This window comes from Dermacentor albipictus, chromosome 10 (genome assembly GCF_038994185.2).
Source record: "Dermacentor albipictus isolate Rhodes 1998 colony chromosome 10, USDA_Dalb.pri_finalv2, whole genome shotgun sequence".
In the NCBI taxonomy this organism is placed as follows: domain Eukaryota; kingdom Metazoa; phylum Arthropoda; class Arachnida; order Ixodida; family Ixodidae; genus Dermacentor; species Dermacentor albipictus.
The window spans coordinates 72,228,034-72,247,901 of record NC_091830.1 but is presented as its reverse complement, the minus strand read 5'-3'; the positions used below and the strand labels follow the sequence as shown (position 1 = coordinate 72,247,901).

The 19,868-nt window shown below is 46.4% G+C and overlaps 1 long non-coding RNA gene across 1 annotated transcript; it reads right to left on the bottom strand.

Moving 5' to 3' along the window:
• Nucleotides 1–4,131: 4,131 nt before the first annotated feature.
• Nucleotides 4,132–10,723, bottom strand: LOC135898207 (uncharacterized). Its single transcript, XR_010563281.2, has 4 exons — nucleotides 10,526–10,723; nucleotides 8,962–9,036; nucleotides 6,436–6,559; nucleotides 4,132–4,586 (listed from the first exon to the last, which is right to left on the bottom strand). It is a non-coding gene; the product is annotated as an uncharacterized lncRNA (long non-coding RNA).
• Nucleotides 10,724–19,868: the final 9,145 nt, after the last annotated feature.

The window sequence follows — 19,868 nt, the reverse complement described above, 5'->3', positions numbered from 1 at the left end:
CTTCTCCATATCGATGAATACGGATAGGAAATATTGTTTATGTAAAAAGGCGTCGCGAATGTTTCCCTCAATGCGCACAAGGTGATCGGTTGTGGACCGCCTTTCTCTGAAGCCACACTGAAAGGGATCGAGGATATTGTTGAGTTCAAGGAAATGCGCAAGTCTGCGGTTAACCGTTTTTATGCGAAGCATATTACGAGAGCTCAACCCAGCTCCTCAGGCGCGGCGGTGTCGCCTTCAATACCACGTGACACCGTGACGTCACGACAGCGGAGAAACGGCGCACCAACTCGCGCCGTCGCTCGCGGCGTCGCCCCCCGCATCGGACGCGGTGAGCGTCGAGCAACACAGCGTTCGGCGCGACAACGAAATGTGCGCCTGAGCAAGCGCCGCACGCCTGAGCCGACGCCGACGACCCCGGCTTTTCTGTGACACGAGCTCCTTAACGCTGTCGCGTTAAAATAAAGGCTAGTATGCTTCGCATCCTGGGCTTAACCTTAGCTAAGCCACAGCCATTTTTCAAAAAGCTTACAAAGACAATTTGCGAGAGCTCTCGGACGGTAACTTGCCGCCAAAGAAGGGTCTTTACCCTGCTTAAGAACAGGGACCACAATCGCTTCTTTCCATGTGGATGGGAGGTATCCCGTAGCCCAAATAGCGTTGAAAAGCGTGAGTAGTGTAAGCTTGGTGTCAGTGTGTAAGTTTCTGATCATTTCGTACATGACTCTATCAGGTCCCGGTGCGGAGCTTTTGCATGTGGTCAAAGCAGCTCTCAACTCAGCAATACTGAACGGCCGGTTATAAGGTTCATTCCGTCTGGATTTTCGTAATATTGGCTTACATTCTTCTATTTGTTTGTATTTCAAAAAGGATTTCGAATAATGGTTTGAACTCGACACGCTCTCAAAGTGTTCTCCAAGTGTGTCTGCCTGATCTTTCAGTGTTTCACCTTGTGTGTTGACCAAAGGAAGTGAGTATGTTTGTCGCCCTTTTATCGTATTAACCCTGTTCCAGACTTTGGCCTCATCTGTATAGGAGTTGATACCAGATAAAAACTTCTGCTAACTCTCTCTTCTGGCCTGTCGGCGGGTTAGCCTCCCTTGGGATTTTACTTTTTTAAAATTGATAAGATTCTCCGCGGTGGGGGAGGCGCGTAGCAACCCCCACGCTTTGTTTTGTTTCTTGCGAGCGATCCGGCATTCGTCGTTCCACCACAGGACATGCCGTTTGCATGCTAATCCATTTACTTGTGATATACATTTTGTTGCGGCATCTATAATGACGGCTGTGAAATATTCCACGGCAGCATCAATTCCTAACGAGGACATTTCATCCCATGATATACTAGTTATGTTTTCGAATTTCTGCCAGTCTGCTGTCTCAATCTTCCACCCAGGAGTCTGTGGTGGATATTCCTCTTCTTTGCGTGCTCATAATAGTATGGGGAAATGGTCGCTTCCGTAAGGATTATTCGTAACTTCCCACTCGAGTTCAGGCAGTATGGACGGGGAAAATATGCTCAGATCAATGGAAGAAAAGGTATTGTTTGCAAGACAGTAATATGTGGGTTTCTTCTTATTCAGAAGGCACGCACCAGAAGAAAAAAGGAACTGTTCAACAAGACGACCTCACGCATCTATACGAGAGTCGCCCCACAGGGAGCTGTGCGCATTGAAATCGCCAAGAACAACATAAGGTTCTGGCAATTCATCTCTAAAGGATTGGAATTCATGTTTCGTTAATTTGTAGTGTGGGGGTACCTAAAGCGAGCAAATGGTGACGAGTTTATTTAGAACAGCTCGAACCGCCACTGCTTCAAGGGGCCTTTGTAGCTGTAAACGCTGACAGGAAATACTTTTATGAATCAAAATGGCAACACCACCTGATGATAGGACAGCGTCATCGCGATCTTTGCGAAACTTGACATACGGTCGGAGAAAGTTTCTATGTTGTGGTTTTAGGTGTGTTTCTTGTAGACACAGCACTGTTGGATTGTGTTTTTGGATAAGCTCTTGCACATCATCAAGGTTCCTAAGAAGACCTCTGATGTTCCATTGAATTATTTTTGTATCCATATTGGAGGTCAATAGGTGGTGTGTGTACAGAAACAGAAGTAGTGATTATGAAAATTACCGAGATTAAATTACAGAGCCCTTTCGAGGCCCTGTAACGGGAGTTTTGCCCTTTCGGGAGCGTTCGAGGGAGCCTCGCCGGTCCTTTGGCGCTTGGTGGGCCATGAGGATAGGTGTTGTGTCCATTGCCTCTAGTGAGGCTCCGGAGACGTGCTCTTGCGAGCGAGAAGTTTTCCGAGTGAGTCCCGCCTTGGAGGGCAAGACCCCTGCGCCCACCAACCCGGAGGTCGGTGGGGCTCCCTGAGGGATTTGGCTACGCCGGCTGTTGCCAGCGCTGGAAGGGGCCGGGGAGGTTGGGGCAGCCTCGGCTGCGCCCACCTTCGGGGTCGATGGTCCCTTCTGCTCGGTTGGCGGAGCAGCGCTAGCTGCAACTACCGTGGGAGCAGATGGCGTAACTGCCGACTCACTGCGTGTGGGTCGGACAGCCGCCGGAGGCCGTCGTGACGCAGCCCCCTGACGCGTCACTTCGTCAAAGCCTTTCTTTGGCAGGTATGCTACCCGCCTGCGTGCCTCTTTGAACGATGTATTTTCCTTAACTTTGATTGTAACTATTTCTTTTTCTTTTTTCCATGATGGACCGGACCGCGAGTACGCGGCGTGTTCCCCATCACAGTTCACGCAGTGTGGAGCATTCTCGCAATGCTCAGATGGGTGTTCTTGGGCACTACATTTCGCGCAAGTCTGGCGGCCTTGGCAGTTCTGTGAACTGTGGCCAAATCTTGGACACTTAAAGCATCGGAGAGGATTGGGGATGTACGGTCCGACTCGGATCTTTATGTAGCTAGCCTCAATGGTCTCAGGTAGCATACTTCATGCAAAAGTTAGAATTAAGTGCTTTGTCTCAATCTCCTTGCCATCGCGCCTGATCTTTATTCTCTTGACATTGGTCACATTCTGATCGCTCCAGCCTTCCAGTAGTTCAGCGTTGGTCAGTTCAATGAGATCGGCATCGGAAACGACTCCGCGGGTGGTGTTCATTGTGCGGTGCGGTGTGACCGTCACTGGAAGATTCCCAAAGGATACTAGATTAGAGAGTTTCTCGTACTGTGTCTTATCACGCAGTTCTAAGAGGAGGTCGCCACATGCCAATTTAGAGACTTTATACCTTGGGCCAAAAGCTTCACTAACTGTCTTTGCAACAAGAAAAGGTGAGATCATTCTCGCTGCCTTTTCTTTTTTCTCTGAAAAAACTTGGAAACTTCTTCGGTGCGCCCTCGTTTGTGAGAGCGATCAGGAAGTGTTGGAAAAGAACTTGCCATAGATATGTGTGAAAATTCGGCAGCGTCGCCAGCCACTCACCATGGAGCCCAACAAGGGGACGCTGCAGGACCGTGAAAACACGGCCTGCATGCGCCAGCTGTAAGACACTACTATAACCAAATCTGTTATAACCAAGGTTGGCTATCCCACACAAGGTTAACCCTTGCCGCCGAGGAGAATTAATTAAATGGAAGAGAGGAGAAGACAGGAAACGTCAAAAAGTAAGAGATAAAGACAAATATTCGAGAGGAAGAGAGAGGGTGAGGCGACTGCCGATTTCCCCCGGGTGGGTCAGTCCGGGGGTGCCGTCTACGTGAAGCCAAGGCCAAAGGGGTGTGTTGCCGCCGCCGAGGGGCCGTAAAGGTCCAAACACCCGGCATTGGCTCAACCCCCACGAACCCCTTTTCCCCGGACACGGCTAAGCCGCGCACGGCTACACGTGGGAGGGTCCAACCCTCGTGTGCTCGGCTACGTGGTGTCGCAACACACCTAATGCCTGCTTACGCAGACGCCCCTTCGGGGGTGAAAAGAAAGGCTTGTGTCGAAGACACAAGACTCTCGACACTTTGTTACTTTAGCATCTGCCACAGAGCTCGTCCACTAATCGATAATGCCAAAACAGAAGTTTAAGAAATTACAGCAGGGATGTAAATAAATGAGACAAACACACGATAATGCAAAGTAGTATTTCCACACAAGTGGTTAATACTCTCACATTTATTATACGCTCTAACTTCTTATAGCCCTGCCAAACCTGTATGAACAGCAGTAAAATATGTACCCTTCTCCATTTAGAAGTACGTCAAATAGAGCTAGTTGTTAGGGATTAATCTCCTTAACAAAGCATGAGCAAAACCATTATCCAGGGCCGCTATCTTGTACATGTTCGAAAAGCCGACGTTCGGTTTGACCTCCTGCAATTGTCCAGGTCGCACCGGTGTCGCGGCCTAGGTCAATATAGGGCAATTGCATCAGGTGAAACCGAACGTCGGCCTTTCGAACACGTACAAGAAAGCAGCCAAGGGGAGCATTATGATCACCAAGAAGCTCCGCCCACATTCAAGACCGACAATGGCGTCAAGTTAACCCACCTAGCGACCATTTCCTTCTGCCAACTGTGGAAGTGGCGGTTGGTGACATCAGGAAGAATTCCCGGTGAGCCACAAACACCTTCTCCATCAATGGCAATACCACCTGGATGAAGAAGAAACAAAGTATGACAGAATTTCTCAGGAAAAACTGATGAACACACAAACACGCATGCGCGAGAGACCGCATGCAAGCTGTGATGTGCTCTTTATCCCTCGTCTTGTGTTTCTAGGCTATCGTCAAAATCTGGGCAGCTTGCCAGTCCTGCCAAATGGAAGTGTAACATGCAGATTGTTTACTGATAACACCACGACACCAACTGCTGGGTTGGAATTTATGAGCCACAGTGCTGACTACCATTATGACTACCGTGGCATATCCTCTGGACAGCAGTTCAGTAGGAGCCAAGCAAGCAGAGTTGAGCCACCTCCCCGATTCTCCTTTGCTGTACCGTGCATTTTTCTGTGAAGTTGAAAATTTCACACAATACAGTGTAGTAGGGATACGAAGCTTCGCTTTTCATTTCTCCTAAAAAAGCATTTAGACAACATGAGCAGGCAGCTTCAACGTCTGTGCATCACAAAAGATAGTCTGCAATCAGCAACACATTGTGTCAATTCAGTCCACTAATTCCTGTAGAGGTCAGGTGACACTTCCAGTTTAGCTGACCTTTCTATGCTATGTTGTGCGCATAACAGGGCATCCACATTCAAAAGGACACACCCATGGGCACACCCACTTTAAATGGAATGCAAAGAAGTACCCCAGCAGGTATAGTGCTACCAATGGGTCATGTGCGTATTTAGTGCAATGATGTGGGGTCCCTAACAACCACAGACGACATAAGTAACTTCCTTAGAAATGTTTAAGAGAAAATTAAAACATTTTTGACCATGACTATTCCCGTCTGCCTGTGAACATTTTTTTGTGTCACCTTATTAAATTGATGTACTTTGATACGGTTACATATGCATTTATTCTAGCCTTTCTTTTATTTGCACTGTTTTATTCTAGGCGTTTCTCTCATTGTTTTTGCAAAGGAGGTATCACGTAAGGAGGTTAAACCCTTGGACGGGCACCTATATATGAACAATACGGCAGACTATTGTTAACTGGATCTTCATGGGATTACAAAATTTATTCAATTATCTGATGGGTCAAGTTAAACAAGATGTAGAAAAAGTGCCAGAACACATGGCCCATGCATCTTGCAGCATTTGGCCGATCCTAACACGCACCCAAATCAAAAATGTACTCACTTTATATGTGCGAAAAACAGAAAACAAACATAGAAATTACATTAAAGCTCCCGAACAAAGTAGAAATCATGTTTTTTGCAAAGAAATAAGAAACCTGGCAAGGGTGTTGCATGATTTCGTAAAGTCAGCCTTGCCACTTCATTACTTAAGAGTAGCTTTGCCGATATACATGCCTGTTATGCGAAAAAACAAACCAACAGCGAATATAGTGCAGGTCCGTGAAAGCTATGGAAGGAGCTTTAATAGATAGTTTTAGCTTGTCAATACACATATATTTTTGTCGAAGACCTGGTAAGCAGATGTGTGCATGGCAGTAGCAATGCTGGTGGAGTTGTCTTGTGACACTTTGTTCAGCTACAACATGTTGGAAGCACTTCTGTGTTACTCGAGCTTTTTCTAAAAGGAAAATAGTTAAGGACACCATATTAGCAGGCACATTAATTTGCTGCCCGCACTTTACGCCAGCAGTTAAGTACAATATCATATGCCAATGTAAGAAAGCTCTCTTTTATGTGGTTGTTTTCCGCACCACAAGATGGCACCACCAAATGGGCTGTTCGTGCAATTCCCTGTGATAGCCCGGTATTCCATAAACTCCAATACCCCCCCCCCCCCATTTACAGACAGCCTAAATCTTTTCAATGGCTGTAGGAAGTTCAATGGTGCCCTGTGTTTGCGCATCCTCCGTGACTTGCCTTGAAACACGGTAGCCCTCATACTGAAGAAACTTCAGGAACTCTTGCGCATGGTCTCGGTTTTCGTGCTTCTCCCGGTCAGTGAGCAGGTCATATGGCACCAGATGTGCATGTATGCCACCACCTGCGCACACGGCAATAACAAAACATGAGTTCACAGCCTACATTTTGCAGAACAGATATGTCAATAAGAACCTTTAAATATCTATAAAAAAACTTCAAGAAACTTGAGGCGATAGAACTGTAGATTCAATGCACACCGATAGCGTCCAGCTCCTCCTTCATTTTCTTTGCCCAGATGTCGTGCGTGTTCTCGGCCAGCCGCTCAGACATTGTCTGAGAAGATTTCGAAGTATGGCAATTGACACCTATCTTAAGTTATTGAATACTATATTATATTGCACGTCAAGAAGACCCTTTATTATCTGCAATAAAAGAATGCACGTCTTTCCAATCCTGATTGCTGTAATACCCTCCTTTTGCCATCACAAACGTGCTCATACATTCCTCGTGTTTTGCACAGAGCACTACAACATTTGTATGGTCATTCGCAATTAAGGGACATCTTTTCTGAGCTAAACCGTTTTTTCTGTGGACTAAGGTTTTCTGTCGTAAACTCACGAATGTTCTGCTCTCACATGCAAACAAAATGGCCAATAATGGTCTCCACATTCAATGACCATGACAGGCACTATTGTGCAAGAAATGCAACAAGCAATTTGAAGAGTTGTGCAGGAAAGGGCAAAAAGACAAATAGAGAGCGAGTTGAGAAATATATGCTTCAGAAAATCTCCACAGGGAGAAATGCTTCACGAAAGGGATAAGCTCTAATTCGCATAAAAGTAGCAAGCTTCTGTAGCATCGTGTTGCATTTATACATAGTTGCCAACATGGGAACATTAAAATTCGAAAACAATTCTACAGAAACAGCACTGCGGGAAGAGAAGGGACGGGAATATCATGCATTTCTTGGGTAAATATGCACTTCATTATTGATACCATAATGAAGACTTTGGATGCACCTCTAGATACAGCAGGCCCAAGCAGCAGCAAACTTGAAACAGCAGAGACTGACAAGTAACACATCGTTTTTCAGTGACTTCTAGGGTTGACGATATTGCCTGGTTCAGGAAATTTCTGCATTAACCTGATCGACTCAGATATCACTCTGGCATCTTTTCACCATAAGAACACCAACAAGGTAGCGTTCAGAGGCCGACGAGAGACATACGTTGTAAAAACTAATTTTTCGTGTCTTGCCGACTGTGCTCTGAGACCAACTGACCGTGCTTTCAGCAGCATGCCAACTCACACAGCGATAGTTTCGACCCGGCTGTGCGAATCTGCACCGGCTGCTGCTCCTGTCACTCATTGCAAGTACCATATTTCTGCACGTATAGGCTGCATAAAAATTTGTTATATTGAACAATACAGTTGAAGTAAGAGTTACACGTGAATATTGTGTCGAGGTTTGGCTTCACAGCTGTAAAAATTTTACCCGTGGCCTCACGGCAGCACACGCCGCCCTGCCGTGAAGCCACACTTCCAAAACTACTCACTCGTGCTAGCTCATTGCAAATGTAAATTATTTGTTCAATGAGCTTTTTCTAATTCTGGCTCTGTTATATTCAAACAGTTTTTCAGGTTGCTTTGAGTTCTATTTATTGAGATTGAGCTTACTTCCTAACACTCACTTGCCTTCATAGCCCCTTCCACTCACTTTTACCGGCACTCAGTCGCGCTCATATTCAAGTCGACTCCCACATGACCAAGCTTACTGGCATTTCAGGGGCCCACTTTTCACATGCCACCAGAGCCTCAACGTTTTATGGGTTCCTAATGACCTCAACTTGTCAAAAGTGATAAAAAGTGACAGAATTAGAATTCCACCACACTTGCATAAAAACTGGTGTTATAACTATGCCGTTGAGTCATATCAAGTAAAAAATGAGCCATTATGGCAGTTCTTCTGAAAAGAAAATTAAGTAGAACCCATCTCATTATTACTGTTGACAAGGATGCATTAGTACTGAATTATTCTGGCCACATGAAGTATAGCCGACATCGAAACGAGTTATGTATGAGACGCGCACTGCAGCAGCACTTCTCTTTCCTGCTTGTCCAAGAACCCACGAAGTGCTTGCCGCAGATTGCTTCTGTATGGGACGTCCGCGGCCCCGCTCAGCCATACCACATGCAGAAGGTCAAGTGGCCAGCCTAGTGCGCCCACCTGCCTCCTTCAACTCCCCCCACCATCTTTCACGCACAACAATGGACGAGCAGGAAGGCGGCACACATTGAGCCACCATCAACGTCTGCTCATCCTCTCACGCTTTCTCTCGCATCTACAGCATGCAATGCCACAGGGCACAGCAGGATCTTATTGCACTCGGGACTTATTGCAAGCGGAACATCACGACGACGGCAACAGCAGAAATTCGACTGGACTGTCCCTATAACGGCTATTGGAATAAAAACACGAAAACACATAAGAGGGGACTGTGAATAAGGGCGCCTTCTGCTTACCATCATATCTTTGTTGAGTGTCAGTGTTGACATATCCACAGGTGTTTGCATGTAGGCCATTGGTGACTAGGCTTGCTGCGTGAGCAATAGAGAGATATAAAAAGAGGTGAAAATGAATAAGAGCATACACCACGCTGACCATTACGACATTATCAACAAAATTTACTTTTTAAATTAAAGGATGCTGTATGATTATCGCAAATCTGGAACAAATGTTGGGTCACATATCGGGAGACCAGCCTAACTATGATCCTCATACAGCATAGGGGTGTGCTAAAAAACTGTTGGCCTAGATAGGACTTAACTCTTGTCCTGGAGCTTTGTGGTATTCAGTCTAAAGTGGTCATTCTGTTATGCAGCCATTCTAATGGCTACAATGGCGTCTACAAAGATATTTAACGGGCGAAATCGTGAATGATGCTGACTGCTGTAGAAAGCTCGCCGTATTTATTTTGCGCGAATTGCCACAGTGCAATCAGACTAAATCCATGAACATATGTTTGGTAAGCTTGGCACTTCAACAGACAAACCTATGTTAAATACAAAAACGCCCCGGGCAACTTGCTGACTTCATGACACTAGCAACTACCAAGTTTAGTATAAGTGCCTCAAACTAAAACGTAATTGTTATTAGCTTTCATACTCTACGGAATCTCATCTATAGAGTAACCGCTCTCTTTCTTCATTGGCATCTCTACATCCTTAGCTTTGAGCAATCGTAACTAGAAAATGCAGCTTGTTTTCTAAGTTGATTACCTGACTTAGCATCTATTACCGTATATAACTGCATATATTATTATCGCAAGCTGCTATTATTGCAGAGACTATGTACCACGTAACCAAAAAAGAAAACTGTTGAGCAGCTAACCCAAATTAGTTTCAAAGGAAATCACGCTTAGAGCTGCAATGGGAGCATTTGAGCGCTGTGATGGGTCACTTAGCTCCAGCTTCCAACCAAATGCCAGGAGTGCCTTGAGCAGCTCTCGATTGGGGTCCCGGTAGCATTCCTTTTCCTGTTGTTAGATACGGGACCTTTTTCGGAGCCCCCCTCGAGTTCCCCAAGACCACATCGAATCGCAGCACAGCTAATTGAGAAGCGCAGAAACACGGAAAGCACATTCCAGAGGAGCGCACGTGCAAACAAGTTGAAGGCCCCCACTTCGTACGCCGCCGGTAGCTATTCACTGCTTGACACACTTTGCTCGCGAAGCGCGAAAGTGCTGCTTTGCATGCAGTTCAATAGGCATTGCACGAACTTCGGATTATTCACGACTCTTAGACAATGCCGTTTTTCCCGCATCAATCCATGACATGGACGAAAAGAGCGGAATGAATCGGGAGTAACAGTTGCCGTTCGTCCTTCCGTTGCTCTCTTTCCGACCAAGGACTAAACACTTATTCTCCAAAATTTGAACACGGCATGCAAATTCATGCAGTTCGTACGTGGAAGGGCGAAAGCTGCCTGTTTAGGGCTAACTGCTCAGGTACGCCGTTTTCCCCGGGATTTTCCTCAGAGTGTATTATTCAAGAAGCAAGAAAAAAAGCTTAGGAGTTGTTTACTTACCTTTTTGATGTTTTGGTCCTCTGTAGAACTAGGTGCTGGAGGTCGGAGTCTAAGCCCTGTTCTTTGGTCGCATGTCGTGGAAGTGGCAGGTTAGTCTTTTAGTATTACTTTTTTCTTTGTCTTTTTCGAGAGTTTTCGCAACTTGCTGAAGTCGTTGGCACAGAAGTATTAGACCGCTTTTTGACATCTTCGATCAGGTCCTTGTATAACACACATTCGCTTGACATATCTTTAAGACAAGCCTTGGCTGTTTCGCCGTGAATAAGGACAAGCTTTGTTTTATCAAAATAGGTGATGTGGTGGCAATCTTGTAGAAAATCTATATCACTCGTAATAACTACGGCTTTCGCGTTCGTGCCGCGAAAGGTCCCGGAGAACCTTCTCATTAAAGATCTTAGTCTCACGTCGGCTGCGTTTTTTCGCTTGCCATCTACATGCAAGAGCATGACGTTTGCATCTGTTAACTGGTCTATGGTTGTCTTTGGTGTTCGGAAGACGTCAACCGCTACTACAGACTCGAACTCTGAGTATCCTACCACCATCTTGTCTCGAATCATCTTGACGATATCGTACGCAGATATTCCTTTCGAGGCACTTAAGTTCTCATAGTCCCAGTAGATCGACACCATGTTACGGTGTGGTTTAGTGGGCCAATGTACGGAGACTTCGTAGTCTTCCTGGCTGTTGACATCTTTTGTGTTGTCGCTTGTGTAGGATTCCGAGGGTTTGTCGACGTCAGTTGCCTGGTACGTCGGACGGTTGCAGACATCGTCGTTGTCGTCTTCAATTTCCATGGCCTGAGATCTGTAATTGAAAGCAGTTATGAAGCTAATTACATGGAAAAAAATGGGCCCTTTCTAAAGGACAACCGATATTTTTCCTTTTCATATTTCGGCTTTATAAGTACATCTTCGTCTGATAAAAAGGAAATGAGAGCGCAAACTACGAAATGTGACGAATAAATAATGATATTGCTACGGAACAGTATTTGCGATGACAAAGAGGCGAGCAGGGTGAAGACGACGACGACAATTAGAGGGTAGCGCGGGCTGTTGCCTATTGGCCAAGTGCGGCGTATTGCCTTGCAAGTATACTTGTATATAGCTTTTCGTTGGCGTCTTCCTAAGTAACATATCTGGTCGAGTTGGACCTTCTCTGTACCTCGTCACGGAGCTTCGCAGTGGACGGTACGTTGAGCCTTCCTTCATGGCTCCCGGTGACAACTCGACTCCGCCGCCTCCGACACCTGCTGGCACTCCGACGACCTACAACACTCTCCCCGCTCCCCGTGATCCTGGCGTATTCTCGGGCAAAGGTGGGAAAGACGTCGAGGACTGGATCAGCCTGTACGAACACGTCAGCCGCAATAACCGATGAGAACCTACTATCATGCTCGCCAACGTAGCCTTTTTACCTCGGTGGCACACCTCGAGTTTGGTTTCGGACGCACGAAGATGAACTCACCAGTTGGTATTCGCTTAAGCAAATGCTCTGAGACTTGTTCGGTGACACCTACAGTCACCAACTTCCCGCGCAGAAGGCGCTTTCCTGCCGTGTGCAGATGTCAACAGAGCCCTAGGTCCCGTACATTCAGGACGTCTTGGCTCTGTGCCGCAAAGTTGACGCACACATGACTGAGCCTGACAAGGTCTCCCACATCCTCAAAGGCATTGCCGATGACGCCTTCAACTTCCTCGTTTTGAACAACGTGGCGACGGTGGATACAGTTATATAAGAGTGCCGCCGCCTGGAACTCGGTAAAAGCTGACGTATCGACCAACAGTTTGCCCGTCTGCCCAACACCCCAGCGACATCTTCCTGTGCCGACGCTCCTCATTCGAACAGCACTGGCGATAATACCAGAATCATCCGGCGTTAGATCGATGCCGCCTATCCGGCTGCCTTCGACTCCAGCCCCTCCGATGCACCTGCAGTCACGGTTTCCCTGATCAAGGCACGTGTACGCGAGGAGGTCGCAAATATGGGTCTTCGTACCATCTGTTCGGCCCATCGTCCTGATACCCATCCGGCTTCTTCCATTCCGCCCCATCCCGCATCTTCTTAGCCACCACGTTTCTGCAACCCGTCTGAATGGTGCACTGCTAACAAGAAGCCCATTTGTTTCCACTGCCATCGAATCGGGCACATTTCTCGGCACTGCCGCAGTCGCTGGAGTTCCCCGAACCGGTCTACTTACACTGCCTGCTCTCGCCCCCCAGGTGGCCCTTCTCGTCCCTATGCTGCCCGCTCCGATAATGCCGCCATAGATTATCCTGCGCCGAACTGCCCCTATTCTCGTTCGCATTCACCCCAACGACGACAATCTCGCTCCCGCCAACCCCGTCGCTCCTATTCACCGACTCCCTTCGGACGCCGCTCCCAGCCGTAAAACTAGACGATGCAGCGCCTCGAGGAGACTCCGCATTGCTCCCTACGCCGCCAAATCCTCTACTGACGCTACCCACTCCTCTGAACCACTCACCGATTGTTCCTCCAGTACTCTCCGCCTTGACCTGCCTGTTCTGGATCACGCTGAACCACACCCCACTCGCCTCAGTTCCGTCGGCTTCGTTCGCGTGCCGCTTTCGGCACTGACTTACGTTGACTTCGTGTCATCCCCACCAGTCCCCGACGGTCACTACATCGCAGCTCCTAAGCAAGACGTCGTCCTTACACACGGCATCACAGTTCATCATACAGTTTTATCTATGACGGCGAATTGCGTCTGCCTGCCAGTGGTCAATTTTGGCTTGACGACGCAAGAGGTGCCACGCGGGATGTCTCTGGCCCAGCTTCGCTCATTCGGTAGCATCTATTGCACTAGACGACAATTCAGCCGATCCTCTTGTACCATCGCAGTCGGCAACATGTACCATCGCCGACTTACAGAAAATGATTGCGCCCGACATCCCGTCCGAGCCCGCTCGTGAGCTCTAAGGCGTTCTGTTTTCCTACCACGATATTTTTTACTTTTACAATCGTCCTTTGGCCCAAACTAGAGCTGTTAAACACCGCATGATTCCCGGCGATACCCCGCCTGTTCATCGCCGCTCATATCCAGTATCACCGGCTGAGAGTCAAGTTATTCGCGCCGAGGTTCGCAAAACACTTGCGAAGAACATTATTGAACCGCCATGTAGTCCATGGGTGTCACCTGTTGTACTGGTAAAAGGGAAGGATGGATCATGACGCTTTTGCGTGGATTATCGGCAACTTAACAGGGTCACCAAAAAAAACGTCTTTCCCCTACCTCGGATTGGTGACGCCCTTGACTGCCTCACCGGTGCTCGCTATTTCTCTTCGGTTGTCCTTCGCTCCGGCTCCTGGCAGATTGCCGTGTACCATCTCGACCGCGAGAACACTGCCTTTGTAACACCCGACGGTCTTTATCAATGCAAAGTGATGCCGTTCGGTCTATATAACGCTCCTGCCACATTTTAACGCATGATGCACTCCATTCTTCATGGTTTCAAATAGTCCGCGTGCTTGTGCTACTTGCACGACGTTATCGTATTCTCCCGAACGTGCACTACGCACCTCGAGCACCTCTCTGCAGCCCTGGATGTTTTTCGTCGAGCAGGTCTGCAACTCAACGCATCGAAGTCCCAATTCGGCCGTCGCCAATTTACCGTCCTTGGACATCTCGTATAAACGAACGGAATGCAACAGGACCCAGGCAAGATCCGTGCTGGTATGCATTTCCCTGTTCCAAAGTGCGTCAAGGATGTGCGCAGCTTCATCGGCCTTTGCTCGAAATGCCAAATTGCAATGTAAGTTTTAACGGCAGACGCGAAGATTACAGTCGTGGAGTCCGTGTCATGGTTAATAGCGTTCAATTCTTTGAATGAAAAGCACAGCACCGAACTGCAAGAACATTATTATCGAATGTCCATGCAGCTAGGTCTCCCGTTGCCGCTCAGGCGGCTGCAGCTGCCAGCTGATCTATGTGCGAGAGCGCCGGTTAGAGGCAGCAAGATAATCGAAACGGCGGTGTTGGCGTTGATTAATGCTGTTTCGGATCTGCAGTTGCGACATGATGTCCGGAAAACATGATGCCGAAGGGTTCTTGCGTCCAAAATTCCAGACGTTCTACACATTCACTCTGTGGGGTACGTGGTGAAGCCGCGAAGCCGTCGCTATTGCCCTTTCAACAAAATTACTGCTAATTTTCCCGGAGAGAAGCAGTAATTCCCCGAGTTTCCTGCGAGCATTTCCAGACAATTCAAAACCCCAGAGAATTCCCAAGTTTCGCGGTTGGTAAACGCCCTGAAACTCCTTAAGCGACGTACCATTTAGATTACGCCTTGATTGCTTCGAGTATTTACTTTTTTCTGAAAGCGCACAACATATACCAAACGTTCGGACAAACTACGCCATTGCACCGGTTCATTCCATTACGTTCTGGAATTCGCCAACCACCATTTGCTCAAAAAATGGAAGTTTAAAGAATTCGGCGAAATCTAAAGGTTTCCATTTTACCACTTGAAAGCCACAAGTCAGGACCACGGTAGGTCCGTTGACAGTGCAGGATATTGATACAAGCTTACGCTTCGGAACGCAGGCGTGGCAACGTAAAAACAACTAGGCATTTGGTGTATGCTATGCGGGGAGAGTATACCTTTGAGTGTTCTTGCAACCATAAGCGACTGTAAAAAGAAATCTGCCCAAATATACTGAGGGTGACTTAAACTGAGGCACTATGCGATGTAAACGTGTAGCGACCTCAAACGGGGCACAAAAGACAACATGCAAGGCAAATTTCTCTGTCGCTTAGCGTGTCACGTTTGAGCTACACGTAGTTTCAATTAAGTTGGAATCTCCTTGGAACGGAAGGAACGGTACTATTGACCAAGAAAATCTAGCAGCATATCAATGACTTGTGCGTTTAATGTGTATCGCTCATTTACGGCATGCGCACGAAGGGCATTGCTCTTCACATTCCAGCTTTTAAATGTTACACACTTTGCTCGCGAAGAGCGAAAGTGCTGCTTTGCATGCAGTTCAATAGGCATTGCACGAACTTCGGATTATTCACGACTCTTAGACAATGCCGTTTTTGCCGCATCACTCCATGACATGGACGAAAAGAGCGGAATGTACCGGGAGTAACAGTTGCCGTTCGTCCTTCCCTTGCTCTCTTTCCGACAAAGGACTAAACACTTATTCTCCAAAATTTGAGCACGGCATGCAAATTCATGCAGATGGTACGTGGAACGGCGAAAGCTGCCTGTTTAGGACTAACTGCGCAGGCACGCCGTTTTCCCCGGGTTTTTCCTTAGAGTGTATTATTCAAGAAGCAAGAAAAAAAAGCTTAGGAGTTGTTTACTTACCTTTTTGATGTTTTAGTCCGCTGTAGAACTAGGTGCTGGAGGTCGGAGTCTAAGTCCTGTTCTTTGGTCGCATGTCGTGGAAGTGGCAGGTAAGTCAAAAGTCACTGGTCCCAGTTTTTCCGAATGCGGAAGGGGGGGGATCCAAATGGATTACTTTTTCTTTGTCTTTTTCGAGAACTTTCCCAACTTGGTGAAGTCATTGGGACAGAAGTAATGGACCGCTCTTTTTTGACCAATTCGATCAGGTCCTTGTATAAAATACATTCGCTTGCCATGTCCTTAAGAGAAGCCCTGGCTGTTTCACTATGAACAAGGAGAAGCTTTGTTTTGTCAAAATAGGTGATGCGGTGACAATCCTGTAGGAGATCTGCGTCACTGGTAATTACTATGACTTTCGCGTTCGTGCCGCGAAACGTCTCCGAGAATCTTCTCATTAGAGATCTGAGTCTTATATCCGCTGCGTTATTTCGCTTACTGTCTACGTGCAACAGCATGACGTTGGCGTCTGTCAAGTGATCAATGGTTGTCTTTGTTGTTCTGAAGACATCCACCGCAACAACGAATTCGAACTCAGAGTACCCTGCAGTCATTTTGTCTCGAATAATCTTGACAATGTCATACGCAGACATTGCTTTGGGAGCACTTAGATTTTCTTAGTCCCAGTATATGGCCACCATGTTACGGTGTGGCTTAGTGGGCCAATGTACGGTGACTTCATAGACCTCCTGACTGTTGACATCTTTTGGTGTGTTGCTTGCTGAGGATTCACAGGGTTCGTTGACGTCAGTTGCCTGGTACGTCGGACGGTTGCATTCATTGTCCTTGTCGTCTGGAATTTCCATGGCCAGAGATCTGTAATTGGTAGCAATTATGAAGATAATTACATGGAATAAATTGGGCCCTTTCTAAAGGACAACGGATATTTTTCCTTTTGATATTTCGGCTTTATAAGTACATCTTCGTCTGATAAAAAGGAAATGAGAGTGGAAACTATGAAATGTTACGAATAAATAATGATATTGCTACGGAACAGTATTTGCGATGACAAAGAGGCGAGCAGGGTGAAGACGACGACGACAATTAGAGGCTACCGCGGGCTGTTGCCTATTGGCCAAGTGCGGCGTATTGCCTTGTAAATATACTTGTATAAAGCTTTCCGTCGGCATCTTCCTACGTAACAATATCATAGCTTATTATGCTCCATTATAACATTATTTCCAACGCATACGATGCTCGCATTTCACGGAAGACAGTGTCCCTGTATATTCTCCCGAAGTGAGCAGAGTAGCGCTTACTTCCGACAATATGCTCCATCCATCCATCCATCCATCCATCCATCCATCCATCCATCCATCCATCCATCCATCCATCCATCCATGAATTCCTTCATCCATCAATTCATCCATCCGTCATCCATATAATAACCGTCATGGTGCTGTAGTTTTGGGGTTTTAAATAAACCACGTTCATCTGGATTGTATCGTGATATGCATACCATCTCTAAACTGCAAAGCATGATATGATATTCATGTTATTATTAGCATGAATTTCATCATCTTGTCTCCTACGCCGTCTTAACGCCATCGTGGTGATTTATGCATGACTTCTGTGTAGGCATGCATGCCAAGGTAGTAATGGCATGCGTAACATACGATGACAAGAATGACATGCATTCATGACATGGATATGTTATGATATGTATGCAGGTTATACCATGTATATTATTGCATCAATGTGTCATAACAAGTGTAATATCACATAAACTACGATATCACAGGCACATCATAATAGGACATGGCATGCAGTTGTGTAGTGTTATGTCCTGTTATTCATATGGCGTCATGCATTGCTAGCTTTGGCCACAAGGTATTTTCTCGTGGTGGTGCATGTCATACATGTTATGTATTTAATGACCAGCGTGCATGTCATTGGTGTCCTGTGTGCCATGCCATTCATACCAGGCACGCGTAATATTCATTATGACAAGCATGCTATTCATGATGCCATGACACGCACGTCATGCCAATTAGGTGATCAAATATCACGCCATTTATGTGATCAAATATCATGCGTGCATGTCATGCTAGTTGTGATGTCACATAACATGTAACAAGCCTTAAGAGGAAGTTTTAGCTCCAGCCCAACTTCGACACGACCTATTCAAATACAAGTAAAACGCAGAAGCAATTTTCTGAGATAACCACTTAACTGATTTTAATGAAATTTGTTGCACTTCGGAGAGAAAGTTAGGCTCTAGTGACAGCTTGCAGTGGAATTTTGATTTCGCCTGAATTGTGTTCAGGGAATTTTCAAAAATTAGGAAGTTTGAAAAAAATAGAAGCACGAGATTTACAAATTAATGGCTCTGCATCAGGAAAAGTTATCGCAGTCTTGTAAATGGTATTATTATGTCATTTAAAGCGGCCCGATTCAATATGTCACTTTACACTTAATGGGAATTCGTTACGTTTTGTATAAGGGTTCTGCAAAAGCTGTATTTACATATTACTAAAAATTATTACATGAATTTTTTCGCCCGCTTTAGATGTACTATTACACGCACATCACAGAATTGTTATAGCACTTTTCATTGCTGAATTACGGAGTTGCAAACTTTATAGTTTCGTTTTCAGAAAATATGAAATTTGTGCCAATTTTTTAATAAGTGACCACCTAAATCAAAAATTAGGAAACAATAGTTATCAGACTTATCCGACTCAGTTTTTCTTTTAGGTGTAAGGAATATTGTCCAATTTGGCTCAGTGGTTGCCAAGATAAACGAATTGTCATTTTACATGTATTTAGAAAGGAGCACCCGAGCTAAACCTTCCTTTTAAAGAAGCAGCGAATTGTGATGTTGCTGGCATCGAAGATAACAACAAGTCGGCGCCGTGTGCATACCGCTTTTCCGCAGTCTGGCGTAAAATTTGACGGCATTTTAGACTTGGGAATGGCGCTCGGAGACTAGCGGGATGAACTTCACATCTACAAGCGCGCTATCTTGACACAAAATCTCGTTAACTAAAAAAAACCGATTACATTTTAGGAGTGCCCTTGTTCAATTTTAGAATCTGTGTGTTAGTCGTAAGCATTTAACACTATGCATTGGCGCCAGTATCGTGGTCAGCGTCAACGTCAATTGAAGTCGGCCACTTTGTGCAAGTCCGAATTGTTGCTATAGTGCACATAGCGATTCATATTCCGTTTGCCCGGTCATTGTTGTGAACCGAAAATTTACAGCTCAGCATGCAAGCAGCGATGAAAATATTCAGCGAGTGCATAGAAAAGAACAATGAAATGAAGCGCGGAACTTCGTTTGCTTTTCCTTGGGGTCCAGCGATTCCGACCGTTGTTGCAGGCGATGTTAATCAACTGTCTTCAGCGTCCCGAAAGCGAAAACAAATTATGTGGCTGCTGCGGTACCATCTTTAGCTATGCGACAGACTGCTGAATCCAGGACAGATGTCATGCCTTGCCGATGAGTCAACACTAATGCTACATACGCTTCGACTTCGCGCACCACCCTTCGTACGATGTGTGCCCATCCGACTTTCCTCATATGACAGTTCAGTACACATGGGACGGGCGTGCTAGCGAGCGAGCGGCACGTAGGCTGTAGCAAGATCCAGCGCTCCTGCTGTAAATATCCATATTTTGCACATGACCACCTCATGACCAATGCCCTGTAGACAGAGCGGCCGCATTGGAGTATCAACTTGTTATACATGGTTCTTGGGGAGGGAGGCAAGGAACTAGCGCCACTTGCGTTTGTGATGGCGTTCGCCACGCCTGACGACCAAGTGCCCCGGGCCACTGCTGTGTTATATGAAATCCACGCCAGAGCGGCCACTCTTCCCAAGTCAGAAACCGTTTGCTAAGTAACCTTTGTTTCAGAAGACATCATTAAACTGTTGTTCTTTCTGTGCAGCGCGTTCCTGGAGATCTTACAGCTCATCTCTTAGGCGCTCGTTCCTTCGGCGAGCGTCGTTCTCGACGTCGGCGTAATCGAGTGG